General features: G+C 36.7%; 1 pseudogene; it reads right to left on the bottom strand.

Moving 5' to 3' along the window:
* Positions 1–546: 546 nt before the first annotated feature.
* On the bottom strand, positions 547–1,339 carry LOC110217787 (small ribosomal subunit protein eS4, X isoform-like; annotated as a pseudogene).
* Between the last annotated feature and the right edge of the window lie 6,724 nt (positions 1,340–8,063).

Below are 8,063 nucleotides of genomic sequence, written 5' to 3'. Positions count from 1 at the left end.
TCACCAATATAGTTGGTTACAAGTAGATATTCAGTATTATGTACTAGAATGCTAGGTAATAGAGTTGATAAAACGTTGGACTTGGAGTCAGGAAGGCCCAAATTCAAACCTAGCCTTAGATACTTACTAGCTATGTGACCATGAGCAAGTCAATTACTCTCTGTTTGCCTTAACTTTCTCATATGTAAAATAAAGATAAGAGACCCTTAATCATAGGGCTGTTGTAAAGGAAAAATGAGAAAAAAAAATTTGTAAGACACTTAGCAAAATTTAAAACATTGTCTAAATGCTATTATGATTACAATCAATTCATTTGGTATTAACATTTCTCACAATGGGATGATTTCAGCATGGTATAATATGAAGAACAGTATATTTGGATTTATTAGACCTGAGTTTAAATGTAACTTCAAAAAGAAGCATTTATTTATTTGTTTGTGTGTTTATCTAGTTATCTGTCTATCTATTTATTTATTTATTTACTTACTTATTTCACTTTGTGGGGTCTATTTGGCCAGAGAAATCCCCATGGTAACGTGCCCACATTCACCCATTGTGCTGTTTGGCTGCCAACCTCTTGTCTCACTCTTTGGCAACGGTAAAGTGGATGCTCTTGCCTCGGGGCAGAGAAATCCAAGGCTTGTTACCTTCACCAATAACAAAAATATTGGAAAGCCTGTTGGTAAAGCTGTTGCCATGATAATCCTTCAAGTGGACCACATCAAAGGAACCTGGATGTCTTTCCCTGTTGGTGATCACACCATTTCACCCCAAGTTAGCTGTGCCAGAGGCCACACACAGATTCCCAGAATCAAACATGATGACGTCTGTGATCTTGCCAGACTCCATATCAATCTGAATGGTATCGTTCACTTTGATGAGCGGATCTGGATAGTGGATGGTGCAGGCATCATGGGTCACCAGATGGGGAATGGCCTTGGTACCCACAAAGGTTTTCCTCACTTTTCACAGGTTATACTTTGCCTCCTCAGCGGTGATGCAATGAACAGCAAAGTGACCTTTGGTGTCATAAACCAGATGGAAATACTCTCCAGTCTTCTCAGTGCTGATGACATCCATGAACAGGGTAGGTTGTATCCATATGGACCTTGCCATCAATCTTAATAAACTGCTGCATGCAGGCCTTCTTAACCTCGTCCCCTGTCATGGCATACTTAAGATGGTTGTGGAGGAAGATTATGAGTGGAAGGTACTCTCTCAGCTTGTGGGGGCCTGTGGATGGTCTGGGAGCAAATACACTGGTGAGCTTGTCCAGTATCCAGTGCTTGGGGTTAGTGATGCCCTTCAGGTATTTCTTGGGCCCACGAGCCATAGCTGCAATGAGTTGGGAAAAGGGGAAGCAATTATTTATTAAACACTTACTATATGTACTATGTATCAGGGATTGTGCTAAGCATTTTGCAAATATCACATTTTATCTTCACAACTCTCGAAGGTAGGAGCTATTATCACCCCCATCTTACAGTTGAGAAAACTGAAACAGACAGAGGTTAAATAACTTCCCCAGTATTACACAGTCAGTAAGAGCCTTAAGTCTGATTTAAACTCAGGTCTTCCTGACTTCTGGCCCAGTTGTCCATCTACTATAACACCTAAGTAAATCACTCCACTTCTAGGTCTCAGTCTAGTCTTCTATAAATGAGAGGCTTGAACTAAATGATCTTTAGTCTTAATTTCATCTCTAAATGCTATCATCTCTCAAATTCCGTTGGTTTAATTAAGTTGCTGGAATTATTGTTTGAGGGATTATTTCCTGTAGTATACATAGTAAAAATGTAGAATAATTTGTCATCTAGTAGAATGAAGACAAGATAGGCAAATTCAAGGATAAGTCTTTAACCACAGCTGGAAACACGTGTGCTGGCAAAAGAATGGGCCAGTGTGACATTAATTTGCAATTAGGAAGGGATGTAGGAAAACAATTGTGTTGTAACATTGATGTACAAATGTGCTAAATGGGTTTCAAATGCCTTTCTGGCTTATCCCTATTGAAAGTATACATCTGGCCCCTAAAATGACTAAATTTTGTTGTGCTTAAAAGTGTTCTTGAAAACTAACATGGAAAATAAATCAATCAATAGCATTTATTTAGTACCTACTATTTACTAAAGGCAGTTAGATGGTACAGTGTTTTGATTGCTAGGTCAGAAAGACTCATCTTTGTGAGTTCAAATCCAGTCTCAGATACTTACTAGCTATGTGACCCTGGGCAAGTCACTTAACCCTGTTTGCCTCAGTTTTCTTATCTATAAAATGATCTGGGGAAGGAAATGACAAGCCACTCCAATAACTTTGCCAAGAAAAACCCGAATGGGGTCCTGAAGAATTGGGCAAAACTGAAAGATGACAGAACACTATATACCAGTCACTGTGTTAGGTACTAGGGATACAAATAAAAAGAATGCTCTATTCCTTAGTCTTAAAGAGCCTAAGTTCTATTGTAAATATTGGCTGTTTCCCATTTCTGAAATTCTCTCCCTTCTTATCTCAGCCCCCAAGCTTCCCTTGCTTTTTTTCAAGTCTCATCTGGCAAAAAGCCTTTGCTAGTCCTCCTTAATTCCTTGCTTCAGAGATTACCCTCAATTTACCTTTTATACATCTTATGTGCACATAGTTGCTTCCAAGCCATTACATCCATTAGAGTCTGATCTCCTAGAAATCAGCGACTGCTTTTCCTCTCTTTTTTGTATCCTCATTCTTTAACATAATATCCAACATATAACAGGTATTTCATAAATGCTAGTTAACTAATTAAAGGGGGGCATGTACATATATAAGTCTGTAGAGAATTGGCACTAGTCTTTGTTGTGCTATCTTTTCCTCCTATTTACTGTTCCTTCAATTTTCACGATTTTCAGAGGTTTTACTTATTTAATCAGAGAGGCAAAACTGACTGAAAGATACTAAAAAGATCAATAATAATAAAGGCAATCATAAGGTGATTTACATAATGCTTTCTTTCAGAATATACAAAGTATCTTGTGTTCTATGTCACTTAGCTTCAAAGACAGTTAAATATTTTGCTAATAATGCTATGCTTAGAAAAGTTTTTTTTATCTTAACATTTCTCCTCGCTATAAAGTATCTGCTCTAGTTCAATCCCTTACATCCCAATAAAAACCTGCTGTTAGTTATCCTTCCACCATAAAAGTTTTCATAAACTCAAATATACTTCTACAACGTGTGATTTCATAGGTTCAGTTACTCCCCTCGCTGACACACATGGCAATCCCTTTAAAACTTAATACAAGATCTTTACGCTTTGCTTTGGCCCCAAATTTCATTACCCTCAGGCCAAACTGCACGTGATTTCTAGACTTCTCCCTGGAAGATCAACATAGAGTAAATCACTAGATATGTACTCTACATCTTTCAAACCAGTAAGACCAGCCAGAAAGCATTCTCCATGATACCCTTTGACAGACTATAATGACATCCATGAAATGTTGAGCCTTTAGAGTTGTTGTCTGTCCTTTGTTTTTCAAAGAGAAACAATAACATCATGGGATAATGTCTTCACTTGCACATAAGTTGGATTTAAGTGAAGCAGAGTTGTACAAAGTCATCAGCCTCACTCTGTCTTCTGGAGTCATGCAAGTCCAGTGGCAAGACAAAAGTCAAGATGACTGGCAATGGCCCAGGATGCACTGGATGAGCTTGGCATCTTCTGCATCTGACCATGCTCTAAGCACCCCACAGTGCCTGCTTCAACTACCTTCATGATCATTGGAATAAGTTGTTTTCAACCACTCATTCCGCTGGGAAAGTCTTCATACTGTTGGGGAAAATATTCCCCTAACTCACCACTGGGATTTTGGGCCTGTAGGTTTACCTTCAATTTGGTTTAGCCTGTCTGCTAAGACAGTTTTACAGGGGTGTGCTCACTACACATGCTACAGCTTGGAGTCACAAGTCAGAGTTGAGTGACAAGTGGACACCAAAGGTAGAGAAGCAGCCCTGAAAAAAGCTTGGCAAGCCTCCACACCAGAGCTGCCAGTCCTCCCTTAACTCCCTATACACCCCAGCATTCGAATAAGAGCAATTAAATCATACTTATATATGAATGAAAATCAGTTATTCAGTATATTTCCCATCTTAAGGCCATTTTATATATAAAAGAAACCTTAGCTTGTAAACTATGAACTGGGAGACAAAGGGATAAAGTGGGAATTAGGAGGATGAGTGGCAAGCAGCTGCCAAATGTATCACGTGGCTGACTCTTGACCTTTGGCACAAGAAAATAGGTCTGTTCATCATAAAAGTAGGGGTTTGAATCATGTTATCACTACAGTCCCTTCCAGCTCTAACATTCCATAACTCTAGAACCTAAATTGAAATGAATCAGAGAAGGGAATAACTATTTCAAGTTGACATGGCCAGGGGATGAGGGGAGGAGTCAAACACCCAGTTGAATTATTAGAACTTTAAAAAAATGTTTTATTCCTTCTAGGTCAATAAACAAAAAATCAGGACCTAGTCTGAGAGAAGTCACTTATAATTAGCAGGGTCCACTAGAAACCTAACATCCAATATTCCCAAAATAGGCATACTACATTTTCTTTTAAGTGGTTTAAATATTGCATTGCATTTTTTCACTTAATTTGCAATTTTTTTGCAAATTATTTTGTAATTTTTACTTAATTCAATTTTTTAATAAATCCTTTCTTCCTAACCGAGAATCAAGCCTCAGCCCATTCTAGAGCTAGTTATCCTGAAATCTGAGTTGATTTGATCCTAGTTGAAAAGGTTTTACCTACATCTCTAAATCCCATTTGCCCTTGGGTAACTGTTCTTTCTCAGTTACCTTTACTGGTTCATCTTCCTCCTCCCATAACCTTTCTGTGGGTGTTTCCAGAGATCCTGTCCTCTTAGCTCCTTTTTCTCTGTATACCCTCTGCTTGGGTGATCCTAAGTATTCTAATGGTTTCAGTTTATCACCTCAATCTATCCAAATGGCTCCCAGCATACTTTATATACATTGCTACCTCTTTTGGTGCTTCCAACAACCTCCACTTTGGTCTGTGGCATCCTTACCTTTCTCCTAGAATATTGCAATGGCTTCCTAATTTGTTTCCTCATCTCAAGCCTCTCCTCACTCCAATCTATCTTCCACACATCTAGCAAAATGATTTTCCTTCAGCTTAAACCTGGCCATCCCCCCTCCCACTCAATGTACTTTAGTGTTTCCCTTTACCTCTAGGATCAAATATAAAGTTCTGTCTTTGACTTTTAAGAACCTTTACACTCTGACTCCAGCATCTCCAATCTCTTGGAAAGAGTGCTAGTTTTGGAGTCACAAAGACCTAGGTTCAAATTCTGCCTGTGATACTCCCTGTATAACCCTGTGTAAGTCACTTAATTTCATATGGGTTAGATTTGATATCTGATAGAACCCTTTTTAGATTTATCATCTTATCTTTTTACCTTCATTATACATTGTTCCCCTTTCAACATTCAGTGATCCAACTGAATTGGACTTATCTGTAATGCTTACACTATTCCCTCTCTCAGCTTTTGCACTGTCTCTTCTTGAATGTTCTTTTTTGGAATAAACTTCCTACCTAAAGAATCTCTCTATTTCTTCAAGGTACAGCTCCATTGCTAATGTCTACAGAAATATTTTCCTGATCTCCCACTTCTAGTGACCTCCCTAAATACCTTTTTCTAAATTAAAAAAAAATTAGCATTATTCAGTATACAGGGTATTCCAAAAGTCTTAATGTAGTTTTAAGGTTTAGTCATATGAACTATATATAATTCTATATATACATATAAACTATATATTCACATATAGTTTCATGTATTCATATCCACATTTAACTATAAATAAATATAAACATACGAATACGATAAATTTGAAAAAATATTATTGAACATTGGTTTAATTAAATTATTTTCTAATTATTACATTTTGTGTATTTTAATAGAATTTAAGTTAATTTTAACAAGGCAGGGCACCCTGTCATTGTTCATTATATGTATGACAGTTCCTGGGTGTCACTTTCTCAGATCAGTGAATCAGTAGAGGAAGTCTTCTTGTTTGGTTACCCAACCACCCAATCTATTTCCATTTAACATTTTCTTTTGGGGTCATATCAAAACTGCCATTCATGCATCAAACCTCATTCTTTGAATGATCTGAAGGCTAGGATTAAAATGTAGTCCTTTGATTCACTGGGAAGCAGCTGATACGTTTCTACAAAATTTGAAAATTAACCAGAGCTATATTTAGCAAAAGATGGTGGTTATGTTGAATTTAAATGATAACTATATCAATATTTAAAAAATAGAAATAATTAACCTTTGAGATACTATTTTCCCAAGTTTTTAATAGTTTTACTTCTGAAGGTCTTTATGTTTAGTATTACATTAAAACGTTTGCTATACCCTGTATATCTAATTATATTTATGTTGTTTGCTCAAATAGAACATGAGGTCCTTGAGAGTAGGGATTGTTGCTTTCTTTCTTTGTTTTTCATACTCCACATTGTCTAGCACATAGTAGGTACTTAATAAATGTTGGTGATCAATTTATACCAAGGCAGCATAATACCTGCTGTGCAATTCACAGTCCTTGGAGTTCTGCCCGTGGCACTGAAAGATTAAATGACTTTCCCAGAGTTACATATTCAATACATATCAGAAGCAATATTTGAACCCAGGACTTGCTGACTTCCACAATGTCTCTCTATGCACTATACACACTATTTCTCTTTCAAGAATAGAAATTATTTAAAATAAAATAAGTAAAATAAAATGTAATTCTGTCTTTGACTTTTAAGAACCTTTACACTCTGACCTCATCATAAAATAAAATAAAATAAAATAAAATAAAAAACAAAGTGCTATGTTAATTGCAGGTGGAAACATTGGGATAACAGTTGAAAGCTCTGGAGAAGGTCATATTTGTGTTTGCTTAAAAAAAAGATTGATGGGAAGAAAGGAAAGGAGGATATTGTAGGTATTGGATAGTCAGTGCTAGGGAGCATTGCAAATTAAGGCTTAGAGTTGGATGACAGAGTCCAATGTGCCTACTAAAGTATTAAAACTTGATGGCAGGAACTGCATCATTTTTTCTTTTCTCTATCCCCAAATCTCAGCATAGTGTTGCACAATAGGCATTTAATGCATGTTTAATTTAACTGAGTTGCCTGGTACAGCAAACCCTGCATCTTTTATTATAGAGTTTAATTAATGTTTTTAAAAATAAATTGGATTCCTTGAATTGCATTCTAGTTGTTTTAGAAGTCCAAAATCTCCTGCATTTCCTGAGAGGCCTTTAAAACTTAATGACAGTATTTATACGGTGATTGAAAATAATTAGCTATATACTAAACCCTTCTTTGGGAAAGGTCATTGTGATTCCCATGTTTTACTGTTAAGCTGAAGAACCAAGCATCTCTAAAGACTCTCAAATAACGACACGTCTGAGTTCTGGATGATATGGTTAGCAGGGACAATCGAATGCATATGTGCATCAGGTCTTCCAGGATCATCAGGCAACCTGAACTCACTATATTTTTGCATTAAAAATCATAATTTGTCAATGATTTGTATTTAAAGCCAAGTCATATATCACCTTTATTCACAAAGCAAACTATATTTCACAAGCTATTAAGTTAAACTGCCAAAAGAAAGACATATTACTTTGGTAATTTACTATCATCAATGAAAATGGAGGGTGGGAAGGAAGAAAAGCAGAAAGCACTAAAGACACCCAGTTAGAGAGTTTGCAGAATGATCATTTAGTGATGTTTATGCATCCTTTGTTAACACTAAGCTGAATCAAATTAGGCTAATATACGGTTCAGGGGATAAATAGGAAACCTTCAGGAAAATGCAAGTCTATCTGCAAAACTCATCCTGGCAAAAACAGAGTGTGGGAAGTTCCTTAGAAATGTTATGATACAATTTTCTCTCTCGGTGTCTCTCTGCCTTTGTCTCTCTTTCTCTGTCTCTCTGTTTCTGTCTCTCTCTATCTGACTGTGTGTCTCTCTCTCTGACACAGAGCTAGAGAAACAGACAGAGAGTGAGAAAGAGAG

Source organism: Phascolarctos cinereus, unplaced genomic scaffold, assembly GCF_003287225.1.
Source record: "Phascolarctos cinereus isolate Bilbo 61053 unplaced genomic scaffold, phaCin_HiC Scaffold_3;HRSCAF=262, whole genome shotgun sequence".
In the NCBI taxonomy this organism is placed as follows: domain Eukaryota; kingdom Metazoa; phylum Chordata; class Mammalia; order Diprotodontia; family Phascolarctidae; genus Phascolarctos; species Phascolarctos cinereus.
The sequence above is the reverse complement of the archived record's forward strand: the minus strand, read 5'-3'. Positions and strand labels throughout refer to the sequence as shown.